This window comes from Gorilla gorilla, chromosome 8 (genome assembly GCF_029281585.2).
Source record: "Gorilla gorilla gorilla isolate KB3781 chromosome 8, NHGRI_mGorGor1-v2.1_pri, whole genome shotgun sequence".
In the NCBI taxonomy this organism is placed as follows: domain Eukaryota; kingdom Metazoa; phylum Chordata; class Mammalia; order Primates; family Hominidae; genus Gorilla; species Gorilla gorilla.
This window is the reverse complement of record NC_073232.2, coordinates 14294031-14307864: the sequence shown is the minus strand read 5'-3', so window position 1 is coordinate 14307864 and position 13834 is coordinate 14294031. Positions and strand designations below refer to the sequence as shown.

The window sequence follows — 13834 nt, the reverse complement described above, 5'->3', positions numbered from 1 at the left end:
TTAACATAGTCTTTTGAAGGATAGAAGTTCTACATTTTGTCCAGGCTTGGTGGCTCACGCCTGTAGTCCCAGCACTTTGGAAGGCTGAGGCGGGCGGATCACCTAAGGTCAGGAGTTTGACACCAGCCTGGCCAACATGGTGAAACCCCGTCTCTACTAAAAATAAAAAAATTAGCCAGGCGCGGTGGTGGGTGCCTGTTGTCCCAGCTACTCAGGAGGCTGAGGCAGGACAATTGCTTGAACCTGGGAGGCGGAGGTTGCAGTGAGCTGAGATTGCACCACTGCACTCCAGCCTGGGCAACAGAGAAAGGCTCCATCTCAAAAAAAAACTTCCCAGTTTTAATGTTGATTATGGTAAGTATTAATAGATATAGCCCCCATAAACAAGAGCTCTTTGGAGTCCTCTTCAGAGTGTAAAGGGGTCCTGAGACCAAAAGTTTGAGAACCGCTGCTATCAACAGTGGATATTATAGGACATGAGCACCAGCATTTTCTGTAATTGTATGAGCCAAGTGCTCTGTGGGGAAAGATCCTTGTGCAAGTTAAGGAAAGGTTGTTTTAAGATCAGTTTGGCTTTAATTAAATACTTGGGTTGAATCAGGCTTTTCAATGGACCCTAATGACAATTGCTCCCTATTGGGTACTGTTATTTATTAGACTCGCAGGCAATGCCACTTATTCCAGCAGGTGCTTTAGACCCACTTTATTCTGGAGCGGTGCTCAGTGAGAGGAAGGTGAGCCTTCCCAGATGAGTTGGAAATGCCCCAGGCCTCTGGTTTCTGGCTGGTTGATGAGTGTCATTGCATGCTCACCGGTTCAGGTGCCACTTTACTACTTTTTGGACTTGGTTTGTGTCCATGGATCTGGAGTCCCAGACTAAAAACCGTTTTCTTTGTCACCAGTCACGGGGATAGTTCTTTGCTGAGTGCTAAAGCCGGCCTCTGATTCCTTTACCTCTCTTCCTGCTGAGGAATTGCTGACGGAAGCTCCGTGCTCACCTGGCTCTGTGGTCCTCAGTCATGTCTCCCCTGCCCTAACCTTTCCTAGCACTCCTCCACAGAGTGTGGTCAGGGGAGCATTAGATGCAAATGAGGATTCCTCAGTCTCTGAAATAGACTTTTTGCAGAAATGTTTGCAAGAGGGGAGCAGGTGGGAGAAAAGCCTAAATGTCAGTAATAAATATGTTGTAGTTTTCAACAAAGGACGGGGTTCAGAGATACCCGGTGTGGTCATTTGCCATTTCAAAATTACAGGGCTGGTTAATTGTCCCACTAGGAAGAAGAATATGATGGATTTCTAAAAGTGCATTTTACATTACAAAAGAAGCCTGAGTTCTTGGTAAGGTCATTTATTTGCATAAATATTGATTGAGTGGCCGTAGGTGTGAGAGGCAGCCCTGACTTCTAGGGATTGAGACAGGCTTCACAGTCAAGATGCTTGCTCCCAGAATAGCATCTCTCAGAATAATCTAGAAATTTATTTCCTGTTGAAATGGATAATTTCCATTCATTTTTTAAATCCTCACATGTCAGGTTATGTGTCTAAGAACTGTTGGATCAAGGTATCTATACTTTGATACTTTATAAAAATATTGTAATATTTAATAAAGATTGCCAATTTTCCCTCTTCAGTGGTTGTGCCAATTTACAGTCCAGGAAGCATTAACAAGACTGCGATTTAAGGTCCATTGAACCTGATCTTTGGGAAGACAGCTGGTGTGGCAGTGAGGGGACTGCCCGCAGCTATGGAGGGGAGCCCACCTGCTAGGAAGATGTCCAGGAGGGGACTCTATCCAGTGTTGGGGCCAGGGAGAGGTTCTTGGACACCTGGGCTGATATTTAATTTGGGAATTGGAGGAGGACTGATCCATTTCCAGCGGGAAAGAAGTTCATCATTTACTTGGAGCAATGCTGCTGTCTTCTTGTCTCAAATTCCTTTCTCTCAATATTTGTTATCTGTTTTTATTGATGCCTAATAATTGGGGTACATGCAATATGTACCAATAAGTAGCAATGGGGTTTCGATACATGCATACACTGTGCAATGATCAAATCATAGTATTTAGGATATCCATCAACTCAAGCATGTATCATTTCTTTGTGTTGGGAACATGTAGAATCTTTTCTTTTGGCTACTTGGAAATATACTGTAAGTTGTGGTTAACTGTAGTCATCCTACTGTGTTATAGAACACTAGACTTTATTCCTTCTATTTAACTGTATTTCTTTTTTTGTCTTAATTTTATTATTATTATACTTTAAGTTTTAGGGTACATGTGCACAATGTGCAGGTTTGTTACATATGTATACATGTGCCATGTTGGTGTGCTGCACCCATTAACTCTTTGCTTAGCATTAGGTATATCTCCTAATGCTATCCCTCCCCACTCCCCCCACCCCACAACAGTCCCCAGAGTGTGATGTTCCCCTTCCTGTGTCCGTGTGTTCTCATTGTTCAATTCCCACCTATGAGTGAGAACATGCGGTGTTTGGTTTTTTGTCCTTGTGATAGTTTGCTGAGAATGATGGTTTCCAGTTTCATCCATGTCCCTACAAAGGACATGAACTCATCATTTTTTATGGCTGCATAGTATTCCATGGTGTATATGTGCCACATTTTCTTAATCCAGTCTATTGTTGTTGGACATTTGGCTTGGTTCCAAGTCTTTGCTATTGTGAATAGTGCCGCAATAAACATACGTGTGCATGTGTCTTCATAGCAGCATGATTTATAATCCTTTGGGTATATACCCAGTAATGGGATGGCTGGGTCAAATGGTATTTCTAGTTCTAGATCCACTTAACTGTATTTCTGTGCCCATTAACCAATCTCTGTTTAATCCCCACCCCTGTATTTCTGTACCCATTAACCGATCGCTCTTTAATCCCCACCTGTTCATAGCCTCTGGTAACCATTAACTACTCTCCTCTCTATACAAGTGCTTCTATATTTAATTCTTCCTTCCAGAGAAGAAGGCAGGGAAAAGTATTGTGAAAGTTTGGTAAACTTAAAGATGTGTTACTTGTTGTATCATTAACAGAGCTAATATGCAATCTAAAATTATTTACTTGAATAAGTAACTCATCTGTATGTTTAAAAATATGAGAAGTATACAAAGGCACACTGTGAAAAATCTACCTTCCACCCTTGTCCCCTGGCCGTCTAATTCTCTCTTGGGAGGAAACCAAACTTACACATTTCTTGTATTTCCTTCTGGAGACACTAAAAAATAACATATATATATAATATGTATATATACATGTATATTCTTTTGCCTCCCCTTTTACCACAATGATAAAAAACACTTCCTGAATCTTTCATACTCCAACTTAAGATGTCTCATAATTAATTAAAGCAGTCCCATGTTGATGGTCATTTGAGATGTTTCCAATCCTTTGCAATTACAAGTAAACTTCTGCATATGTATATCTGTAGGATAAGTTCCTAGGAGAGGAATGGCTGGATCAAAGCATCTGTACTTTTTATAATTTTGAAAACTATTGCCAAATCTCCCCCATGGATTATGCCAATCTATACTCTTCAATGGGAATATATGAGAATGCAACCTAAGGCCCACAGAGTAGAATTTTGGGGATAAAGACAGGAGGAAATAATTATGCAGTAGCAGCAGCAGCTGCTTGGCCTCCTGGTAAACGTGACACAGCACTGGACAACAATTCCCATGTGGCTGGGCCTGAGGGGTACGTGCCAGCACCAGCCCAGTATGGATGTTATGGCCGGCACAGAATCTTCACGAGAGCCAACCCTGCAGTTACATAATCATGACACTCAGAGAACAAAGGACAAATACGATGCAAACTTTATGATAAAGTTATATTTCTATATCATTATAATCAAAGATTTCAGGCTTACCAGCTGGGGGAGTTTAGATTGATTCCCATTAAAATTAACACAAAATTCTCACTTCCTATAAGCTCCCATCCAACTGAGAAAAGTGGGTCTTTTATAGGCCGCCTCCCCAAATATTTCTGGGCTTCTGCTGGGGAGTGTGCATGTGGTAACCAATCATTCCTGCCCACTGCTCACTGCTTCTCTTGCCAGCCGTGACTCTGTGCCATGACTTATAGAATCCACAGGGGGCTCTGCTGCTCCAGGATGGTGTCATATTCATGCCACACGTCCGCTGGTCCAGGAGCACACCGTGAAAACCACTAACCACTAATGAGTTCTCAATCTTGGCTGTCCATTCAAATCATCATCTAGAGAGACTTAAAAAATATTCCTCCCTGGCCCCTACCAGCTCAGAATCTCATTTAAAAAGTTTGGAGTACACCCTCAGATATCAGGGTTTCTTAAAAGCTACACAGGTGATTGTTATATGTAGCCAAGGCTGAAAATCACTGCACCAACCCCCCTAAAATCCTTCTCCAAATTTCCCCCTAAAGGCTCTATGCTCCAAATTCATTATCTCTAAATGGACCGTGTCTTCTCCCAGCTATGTTTGCCTTTCACCTCTCCATTAGGACACCCCAGCTAAACCTTCCCCGAGTTTACTTCCACCAGCAAATTCATGGGCAGTCTCACTTTTGCGTTACTCATACCTGGCCACACCTCCACCCTAGCTTGCACTGTGATTGTTGGTTTTCTTTTTCCATTTATGATATATAATAATGTTTTATGATCCTAAATGTCTCAAAATGGAGTCACTTATGACATGTAACTCAGCTGTGAAAAGACAATAAATCTCAGGACCCCAAAATCACTAAGCCAAAGGGAAAAATCAAGCTGGGAACTGCATCAGGCAAATGTGCCTCCAATTGTATTCCTAAATAAGATAGCGATGAAGATAAAAAAAAGCTACATGCTTCCCTCACAGTTTTCCCACTAGGAAATGCCTTGTGGACCCCAAGATCTTTACCCAAAAAACCGTTCAGTTGAATTTTACCTTGACAATGTCAATGATAGCTTATATTCAGAGGTATGGGACAAAGGATGGAACTCAAATTTAGCCCTCTGCTCACCTGGGACAAATGTGCATCTGACTGCCTCCTCTGCTGTAAAAATGCAGATTCGCTGAGCTGGAGGAAGGCCTACATGAGTGTTACTCTACCCTTCTTTCACATATAAATTGTATATTTGGTGAATGGAATCGTCTTTTTATCTACCCACATCTTTAAAAAATTTCTTCCTCTTTCTCCAACATCCGCCCTTTCCCCTTTAAATTTTGAATCCCTCAACATCATCTTTGGAGAAAGGCACCTGCCTCCCGGGTGTGCATCCTGAACCTTGGCCAAATAAGCTTTCTAAATTGATTGAGACCTGTCTCTGATAATTTTTGGTTGACGTGGCCCACAGTGAATTGCTGACCCCTGAAAGTGACAAGCATATGTATGGTGGACTGAGGTGATGACACCTGCTGTGGCCAGGCGCCCCGGAGACCTGACAGGAAAGTGAAGCTAAAACATGGCTGAGTTAGTGACCATGGACCCTCCTGTGGAGGCCATGAAAACAGCAAAGAGACTGACCCTGGCCAAGATGCCTGCAGAAACTCTGCCCCTGAGAATTCTGAGGCCTTCTGTTGATTTTGGAGGGAAATTTGGACCTGCCTGTCTGGTCAGTTAGTGTGCTGGTCTCCCCACCTACTTACTGCCACGGTTTGTTGCCCCTCTCTCTTATCACTACTTGTGTGTATTGAATATATTTGCATGATTGTTGATGTGTGTGAGCCTCACAATAAACTGCTTGAAAACATCTAATTGGCCACTGAGTCATTACAATGCTCCTCAGACCCCCATCAGAGTTAGCAGAACTAGGCTGATTTGAACCTGACGTGATAGCTTCTCAACCAGAGAAGGATCTGTGTCTTGTTCATCTCTGTATCACGGTGCATGGAAAGTAATAGGTATTTAATAACAGTTTGTTAAATGAATAGTTCTTTATGTAGCTGTTACATTGCAGGCAAGATACCTGAATGGCAAAGGCATCGTGTCGTGAAGACAGAACTGAACTAGGAACCAAAGCGTTTTGGTTGTAGCCTTGGCCGATGCCTTGGGACTTTGGAGCTAGTTTTGAGGGGGGTGTTTTCATTCATTAATTCACTCCTCCTTACAACCCTACAGGGCAGATATTATCCATCTCAAAGATAAAGAGAATGGAATGATAGTTTTTCCAGTCTGTTGTCTCCAAATATTTCCTGACTTAATCTCTTGTCAGTTGCCCCTTACAAGTGATCTCTTGGCTCTGGGGTGCTGGTCTCTTCTGGTTCTCCAACTTCTCTGGCAGGGCCTTCTCAGTCTTAATTCTTTTACTCACAGCCAAGCTTGTCTTGTCATACAGATTCTTCTAGGGAGAATTCCAACTAAACTGCAGCTTCTTTCTCTAGGTAGTGACTCCTTGTGTAAATTTATACCCCAGACAGTTCTCCATATGGGGCCACTCAACTGTGCACATCACCTGCATATCCAACTGCTGACTAGATATCACTGCTCCGACGTTCTACAAGCAGGTCAAACTCAATGTTTCCAAAACGCAGCCCAGTGTCTTCCCCCAAGAAGATTTACCGTTACTTCTGTGATCCTTCACTCAATTCCTGGCACCACCTTGGCCTCTTAGTTGCCCAAACATTGGGAGAAATCCTAGATTCCACTTTTTTCCTAGCTCTTAACTGAACAGCTGCCAAGAGCTGATGGATCTACCCTTTAATCCTCTTGTCTATACTCACTGTAGGCTACATGTTCTCTAGTAGGACTTTCCTCTGCCATGTTGCTGAAATGCAGTCTTGTGTTTTTTTTTTTTTTTTTTTTTTGAGATGAAGTTTCACTCTTGTTGCCCAGGCTGGAGTGCAATGGCATGACCTTGGCTCACTGCAACCTCCATCTCCAGGGTTCAAGTGATTCTCCTGCCTCAGCCTCTGGAGTAGCTGGGATTACAGGCGCCCACAACCAAGCCCAATTAATTTTTTTGTATTTGTAGTAGAGATGGGGTTTCACCATGTTGGCCAGATTGGTCTCGAACTCTTGACCTCAGGTGATCCACTAGCCTCGGCCTCCCACAGTGCTGGGATTACAGGTGTGAGCCACTGTGCCCAGCCTTGCAGTCATTCTTTTTTGCCCTAAAATCTTCCAATGGGTTGAAAAAAATCTCCATAGCTAATGCTGGAATTCCTCTTAGGGTAGAAGCTGTCTTTATTTAGAAAAATACCTTGAGGTTTCGGAATAGAATGGGAGAGCCCATGGGCATGAAGTTCAGGAAACACATTTTACTCAATTGCATTGGCATTAGAAATGGAGATTGCTTTTGAGATAGGGTAGAAGAAGCAGAAGAAGAGAAAAGAAGAGGAAAAAGGTTAGAAAGGACACAGTGGGCTAGGCTCCAGCATGGAAGACAAACTACAAAGCCTCCATTGGCAGAAGAGCCAAAAGGCTTTTTAGGAACTGAGATGTTTTAGGAACTGGCCTGGGCCCCTAGTTTTTAAAAACAGCTTTATTAAGATATATTTCACATACCATATAATTAATCCTTAAAATGCATAATTAATTAAAATATAAATATGTGTAATTTATAGCCACAGATATGTGCAACCATTGCCACAGCCAATTTTTGGATATTTTTCTTTTTTTTTTTTTTTTGAGACAGAGTGCAGTGGCACAATCTTGGCTAACTGCAACCTCTGCCTCTGAGTTCAAGCAATTCTCCTGTCTCAGCCACCTGAGTAGCTGGGATTACAGGCATGCACTAACATGCCTGGCTAATTTTTGTATTTTTAGTAGAGATGGGGTTTCACCATGTTGGCCAGGCTGGTCTCGAACTCCTGACCTCAGGTGATCTGCCTGCCTCAGCCTCCCAAAGTGCTGGGATTACAGGCGTGAGACACTGCATCTGGCCAATGTTAGGATATTTTGATCATCTCAAAAAGAAGTGTGTACCATTCAGCTATCATCACATTATCCCCCAGCCTCTCAGCCCTAAGCAACCACTGGTCTACTTTCTGAATAGGGAAAAAGAGATTTGCCTATTCTGAAGATTTCATATAAATGGAGTCATGTAACATGTGGTCTTTTGTGTACAATTCAGTGGCATTTATTACATTCACAATGTGTGCTGTGATCACCTATGTCTCTTTCTAAAACATTTCATCACCCCCAAAGAAAACTCTTTTTCAACTGAGCAGTTACTCCCTATTCCCCTCAACCTCCCCGCCCTTGCCAACTACCAGTCTGCTTTCTGTCTCCATGGACTTACTTATTCTGGATATTTCATATAAATGAAATTGTACACTAAGTGACTTTCTGTGATTGATGTCTTTTGCTTAGCATTTGGGGTTCGTATATGCTGAAGTATGTATTAGTGTGTCATTGCTTTTCATGGCTGAATAATATTCCATGATATGGATCTATGACATTTTGTTTATCCATACATCAGCTGATGGACACACAGGTTGTATGTCCTGTACAAATAATGCTGTTATAAACATTTGTGTACAGATTTTTGTGTGGACGTGTTTTTATTTCTCTTGGATATATATCTAGGTGTGGGATTGTTGGATCACAGGATAACTTAATTGCTAGAGGAACTGCCTGACTGTTTTCCATCCCCACCAGCAGTGAATGGCCATGCTGACCTTTGGATAAGTGGTATCTTAGTGAGTATAAAGTGGTGGCTCATTGTGGTTTTGATTTGCAGTTCCCAAAGACTAATGATGTTGAGCATGTTTTCAAATGGCATGTGCTTATTGACCATTTGTGCACCTTCCTTAGGGAAATATCTATTCTGATCCTTTGCCCATTAAAAAATTGGGCTATGTGTCCTTTTATTATTGAATTATAAATTCTTTATCATATGTACAATTTGCAAATATTTTTACCCATTCTGTAGGCTATCTTTTCAATTTGTTGATAGTGTTTATTAAAGCACAAAAGTTTTAAATTTGGGTGACATAGAATTTCTTTGTGTATTCTTTTATTGCTTAGGCTTCTGGTGTCACATACAAGAATTCAGGAGCAAATTGTGGCCACCAGGGCTTCATTTGGCCTTCTACTGGCCAGCTCCTCCCATGGGATAGTCTGTGGATTCCTATCTGCATTTACAGCCCCCATGTCTTGACCTTGGACTTGTCTGCCAAAGGGCCCCAAGCATGCTTCCTCTGGGTCTTATTTCCTCTGGGTCTGCCCTTTGAGGATGAACTCTTAGGTGGAGGGGTGGCACGGGCAGCTATTTGTGGAGGTGCAGATCAGAAACTTCCTAGGGGCAAATGTCTACCAGTGAAAGAAGCCATGAATGACATGGGCTTAGTACCACTGACCACAGACTGCCTAGAAAGTACTTGGAAGTTATCAGTTGGAGCAAAAAGTGATGGTGGTGAGGAGGTTGCAGGGACAGAATGGGGTAAGATGCTATCAGTTGTCTCAGTGAGGAGGGAGGATGAACACGCTCCTGGGACATAGCACAGTGCCACAAAGGCCAAAGTGCTCCAGACATCACGTACAATGAATCAGTGTGAGCTCCCTAGGTGGGGAGGTGGAGAGAGGTGGCCTGGAGAACCTGCCTAGCCATCAGGATGCTGGCCCACAATGGGCACAAAATACATTAGAAGGAAGGAAGGAAGGTGGGAGAGGAGGGAGGGAAGGAAATAAGGAAGGAAGAAAGGAAGGAGGGAAGGAGGGAAAGAAGGAAGGAAAGAAGGAAGGGAGGAGGGAAGGAAGGAGGAAAGGAAGAAAGGAAGGAGGGAAGGAGGGAAAGAAGGAAGGAAAGAAGGAAGGGAGGAGGGAAGGAAATAAGGAAGGAAGAAAGGAAGGAGGGAAGGAGGGAAAGAAGGAAGGAAAGAAGGAAGGGAGGAGGGAAGGAAGGAGGAAAGGAAGCAGAGGAGGAAGGAAGGAAGGAAAGAAGTTTCAGAAACAAAGAAAGGAGGGAAGGAAGGAAGGAGGGAAGCAGGGAAGGAAGGAGTTAGGAAACAGCTTCCCTAGTTCCCTTATACATAAAGGAAGTTCACTTATGAAGAAATACAGAAGGGTTTTATAAAATATTAAAAGCTTCTGATTGATCATCAACAGAACTAAAAGTTAGTTGGATTTGAGGGCAAGGAAAGGGACCTCCTATCCGAAATGGCTTCCTTACTATGCACCACATTGCCTCTGAGTGCCCATGAGAGAGGATTTCTTTCCTAAGATGGAAAGAAGTGGGTGGTAAGATCCACGCATTTGCGAGTCAGTTGGAATGGGCCTCAAGATTGCTTTCCTTGGATGGAAACAGGGAGCATCAGGGAGGTACTTGGTTCTGGAAGGAGAGTGATGTGAGATGGAGGCAGGGAAGGAAAAGTCCCACACAGAAGGCCGGGAGCTTTCCCACAGCTTTCCTAGGACCGGCCTGGATTTCCTCCCCACATGTCAGATGAGTCTGGCTCTGTGGGGCACCCCTCACACGGCTTTCACAGGCCTGGTAACTGTTCTCAGCATTTTATCTTGGCCATTGCACACCCTTTGCAGGAAGATAAAATCCCCATTGCTGCTTGGTCTTCCCAGCCACACTTAGGCTCCTGTGGGCTGAAGCGTCTTTCCACCTTGGACTTGACCTGGAACTTCTAATTCCTTCTTAGGGCTTCAGCCTTTCCAGACGCCTTGACTAGGTGCTCTGCCCGGGGCTCCACGGGACTAAGTAGAGCAGAGAAGAGGAAAATCACATAACTGGGCTGACTAGTAATTATTCACTCCCTTTTCGGGTCCCCCAGGTCCCTGGCTGTGCTCCAAACCCACCTTTCTGTCTGCATCTCATCCCTGGTCTCCAAGGCGCCTTGGTGACCAGCTCTGTTACAAGCACAGCTACTTCTCGTACCACACAGCTGGGGAAGAAGAAGAGACTGCGGTTCCTAAGGCTGCAGCGGACCAGAGACAGGGACAGAAACAAGGAAGCTGTGTCACCTGGCCTGGTCAGGCTTCACCTGGAACCTGTGCTCAGAGCCCAGCTGGGATTTGAGGAAAGTGAACTAGCATGAGAGAGCATCACACATACACACACACACACACACACACACACACACAACACAATACAGACAACACACCAAAACACACGACACACACACCAACGCACATGACACAATACAACATACATGACACACACCAACACACACCAACACACAACACACATGACACATGAAACACACCACGCGACACACACGCAACATACACAAAACAACACACAACATATACACAAGACATGCAACACACACAAGATACAACACACACCACACACACTGCATGCATATCACCACACGCATATCCACACCACACATCACATGACAACACACACCCCCTCACCACACCCACAACACAGTCTACAACACACATATCACCACACACCACACCATAACCACATCACACGCCATACCACACACACCACACAATACCCCTCCACAACACACATACACACACCCCAGAATACATACACGCATCCCATAACACACACACACACACACAACCCATTCCTGGCACGTCCTATTATCAGGAACTGTTCCAGCTGACAGCAGACAGTGATTCCATCTCGCTGGCAGCCGACAGGGAGATGGGACAGGAATTTATCTGTAAGGGAAATAAGAACACAAGAACTTCTGTCCAGTCAAGCTGATGCAAAGACAAACTTTTGAAGACACTGAGACTGGGGACACTGTCGTACTCAGAACATTCAAAGCTTGTCAGGTGCCACCTTGCAATGGATTTTTGATGAAAAGCACCTGTCAACCTGATTCTCTAGACAAGGCAAATTTTCAAGGTGCCCAAAGGACAAGGACTGGGAGCCAAGGGTGGTAAATGACTTGGGGGTCTGAGAACCCCAGTGTGGGAGGGCACAGCTAACCAGGAGAGGTGATGAGTAAGGAGTCCCCATCTGTCCTGCACCAGCAGAGGGTAGCACGGCCACTGCCCCGGGAAGCCGGTGAGCTCTTCAGCCTCCTGCCTCTTCTCCTGCTGCGATGGACCCAAACTGGCACAGCCTTGATCAACCTGTCACCCCCTCTTACCCCGTTGTTCTTCCTGTGCAGTGAATGGCATCCGCCCCTGCGCTCCAACCCCTCCATGGCCCCAAGCTCTCACCCCTCCAGGGCCCCAGGCTCCCACCCGCTCAGTCTTTCTGCCCTCAGTGGGTGGCCACAAGCAAGTCTTCCATCTCAATCAAGCAATCAGAAAACCCTGGGGCCCTGAGGTTTGCTTCCGTTGTTTTTCTATCATCCTCTTCCTACTTCAACGGCTGCTTGCCCTTTACCCTCCCCTCCCCTCCCCTCCCCTCCCCCCCTTCCTTTCCTTTCCTTTCCTTTCCTTTCCTTTCCTTTCCTTTCCTTTCCTTTCCTTTCCCTTTTCTCTTTTCTTTTCTTTTTTACTTTAAGTTTTGGGATACGAGTGCAGCATGTGCAGGTTTGCCACATAGGTATATGTGTGCCATGGTGGTGTGCCGCACCCATCAATCAACCCATCATCTAGGGGCTGCACTTTTCAAAAGAGCCGTTTTGCTCATTTCTTGTTTACTCATCCATCCATCCATCCATCCACCAGCCTTGGATCAAAGGCCTCTAATGTGCCTGGAAGTGTGCAAAGTGCAGAGCACATGAGGATGAACAGGGCCATTCTTGCCCTCAAGGAGGTCACTGACTGGTGGGGGGACCGGTGAGGAAACAAAGCGCAGAGGAGGGTGAGTGCCATCGGGGACACAGGGCGTGTCTGGGAGTGCACCTTATCCCCCCAGCTCCTCCTTCAAGACAAGGCATGGCATTACTTCCGCTATGAGCGTTTTCTGCAGGACTCCCATTTCCCGTCTTGATCTCCTGCATCACCTTGCAGGCACTACAGAGACGTCCCTGACATGTTTCCCCCTAATCCTCCCTTTACCCACTGACTCCTCTACTAACTTGTGAGTTTCCTACGGCAGGGATTGGCCCAATTTACCCAGCACCTTTATTCCAAGCCCGGTGCTTAGCAAGTAGAAGTTCTCAGCAAATGCTAATTGAATGAGAATGAATGAATGTTAAAGGGGCACGTAGTTTTTGGGGGCAACTTAGATGATGCGACAGGAATGTAAGTGAGAGATACCCGTGGAGGAGGCAGACAGTGGGAAGAAAGAGTCAAGAAAACTCACATTCAATCCATTCTCCCTTTTTTACCTTGGGCTTCTTTCTACCCACCACTTTTCTATTCAAACCTGAGCAGATTTTAAGCTAAGTTTTTTTTTGTTTGTTTGTTTTGTTTTTGTTTTTTGTAATCACAGAGGCCAATTCCCTTTCAAAACTGAAGGAGCTTTGCTGGTTGCACACAAAAACCATGCTTCCCGCCATGATGCAGCCAAACTCCTTCGCCCACTGTGGAGGGAAGATTTAGATCTTCGTGGTGTGAAATGAGGAAGGAGGTAAAGTAGGGGAATTAGGACATGGATGGGAAAATGGATGGGGCTCACCTGGTTTAGTCGTCGAGGAGATCTTGGGCAGAATTCATCTGGACCAAACTTTGTTCTTGGAAGTAGGTAAGATTTCATGATCCCTATTTCACTGAAGATGTAATTGGAGCCCAATGTTAAGAGGTAGAGTGGTTTACCCAAGTCCATAGAGCTAGTAAGAACCCAGATCTTCTGATTGCTAAGGCAAGCCTCTTTTCAGGAACTCTCTGAAACTACTTGAGCAGTTAAATGAAGGGAACAGCTTGCGGTTTCTTCGGGGAGTCAACTTCCCCACAATTTCCCATTGACCTAAATGCCTTTCTTCTTTATCAGAAGCCATCTTAGACATGAACACAGCAGGTGATAAAGGTGAAGGGAAGGGGACATGAGACCCTCAGCGTTAAAGCAGCTTCCTGCAAGCCCAACCCCCCTTCCATACGAGGACACTACTTGGGGTAGTGCC

General features: G+C 44.7%; 1 long non-coding RNA gene across 1 annotated transcript in view; it reads left to right on the top strand.

The window, feature by feature from the left end:
* LOC129524870 (uncharacterized) overlaps positions 1 to 10733 on the top strand; it is a 38046-nt gene extending 27313 nt beyond the window's left edge. Inside the window, exon 3 of the long non-coding RNA XR_008668814.2 lies at positions 10685 to 10733. This is a non-coding gene — a long non-coding RNA (uncharacterized lncRNA). The remainder of the gene's footprint in view (positions 1 to 10684) is intronic.
* Positions 10734 to 13834: the final 3101 nt, after the last annotated feature.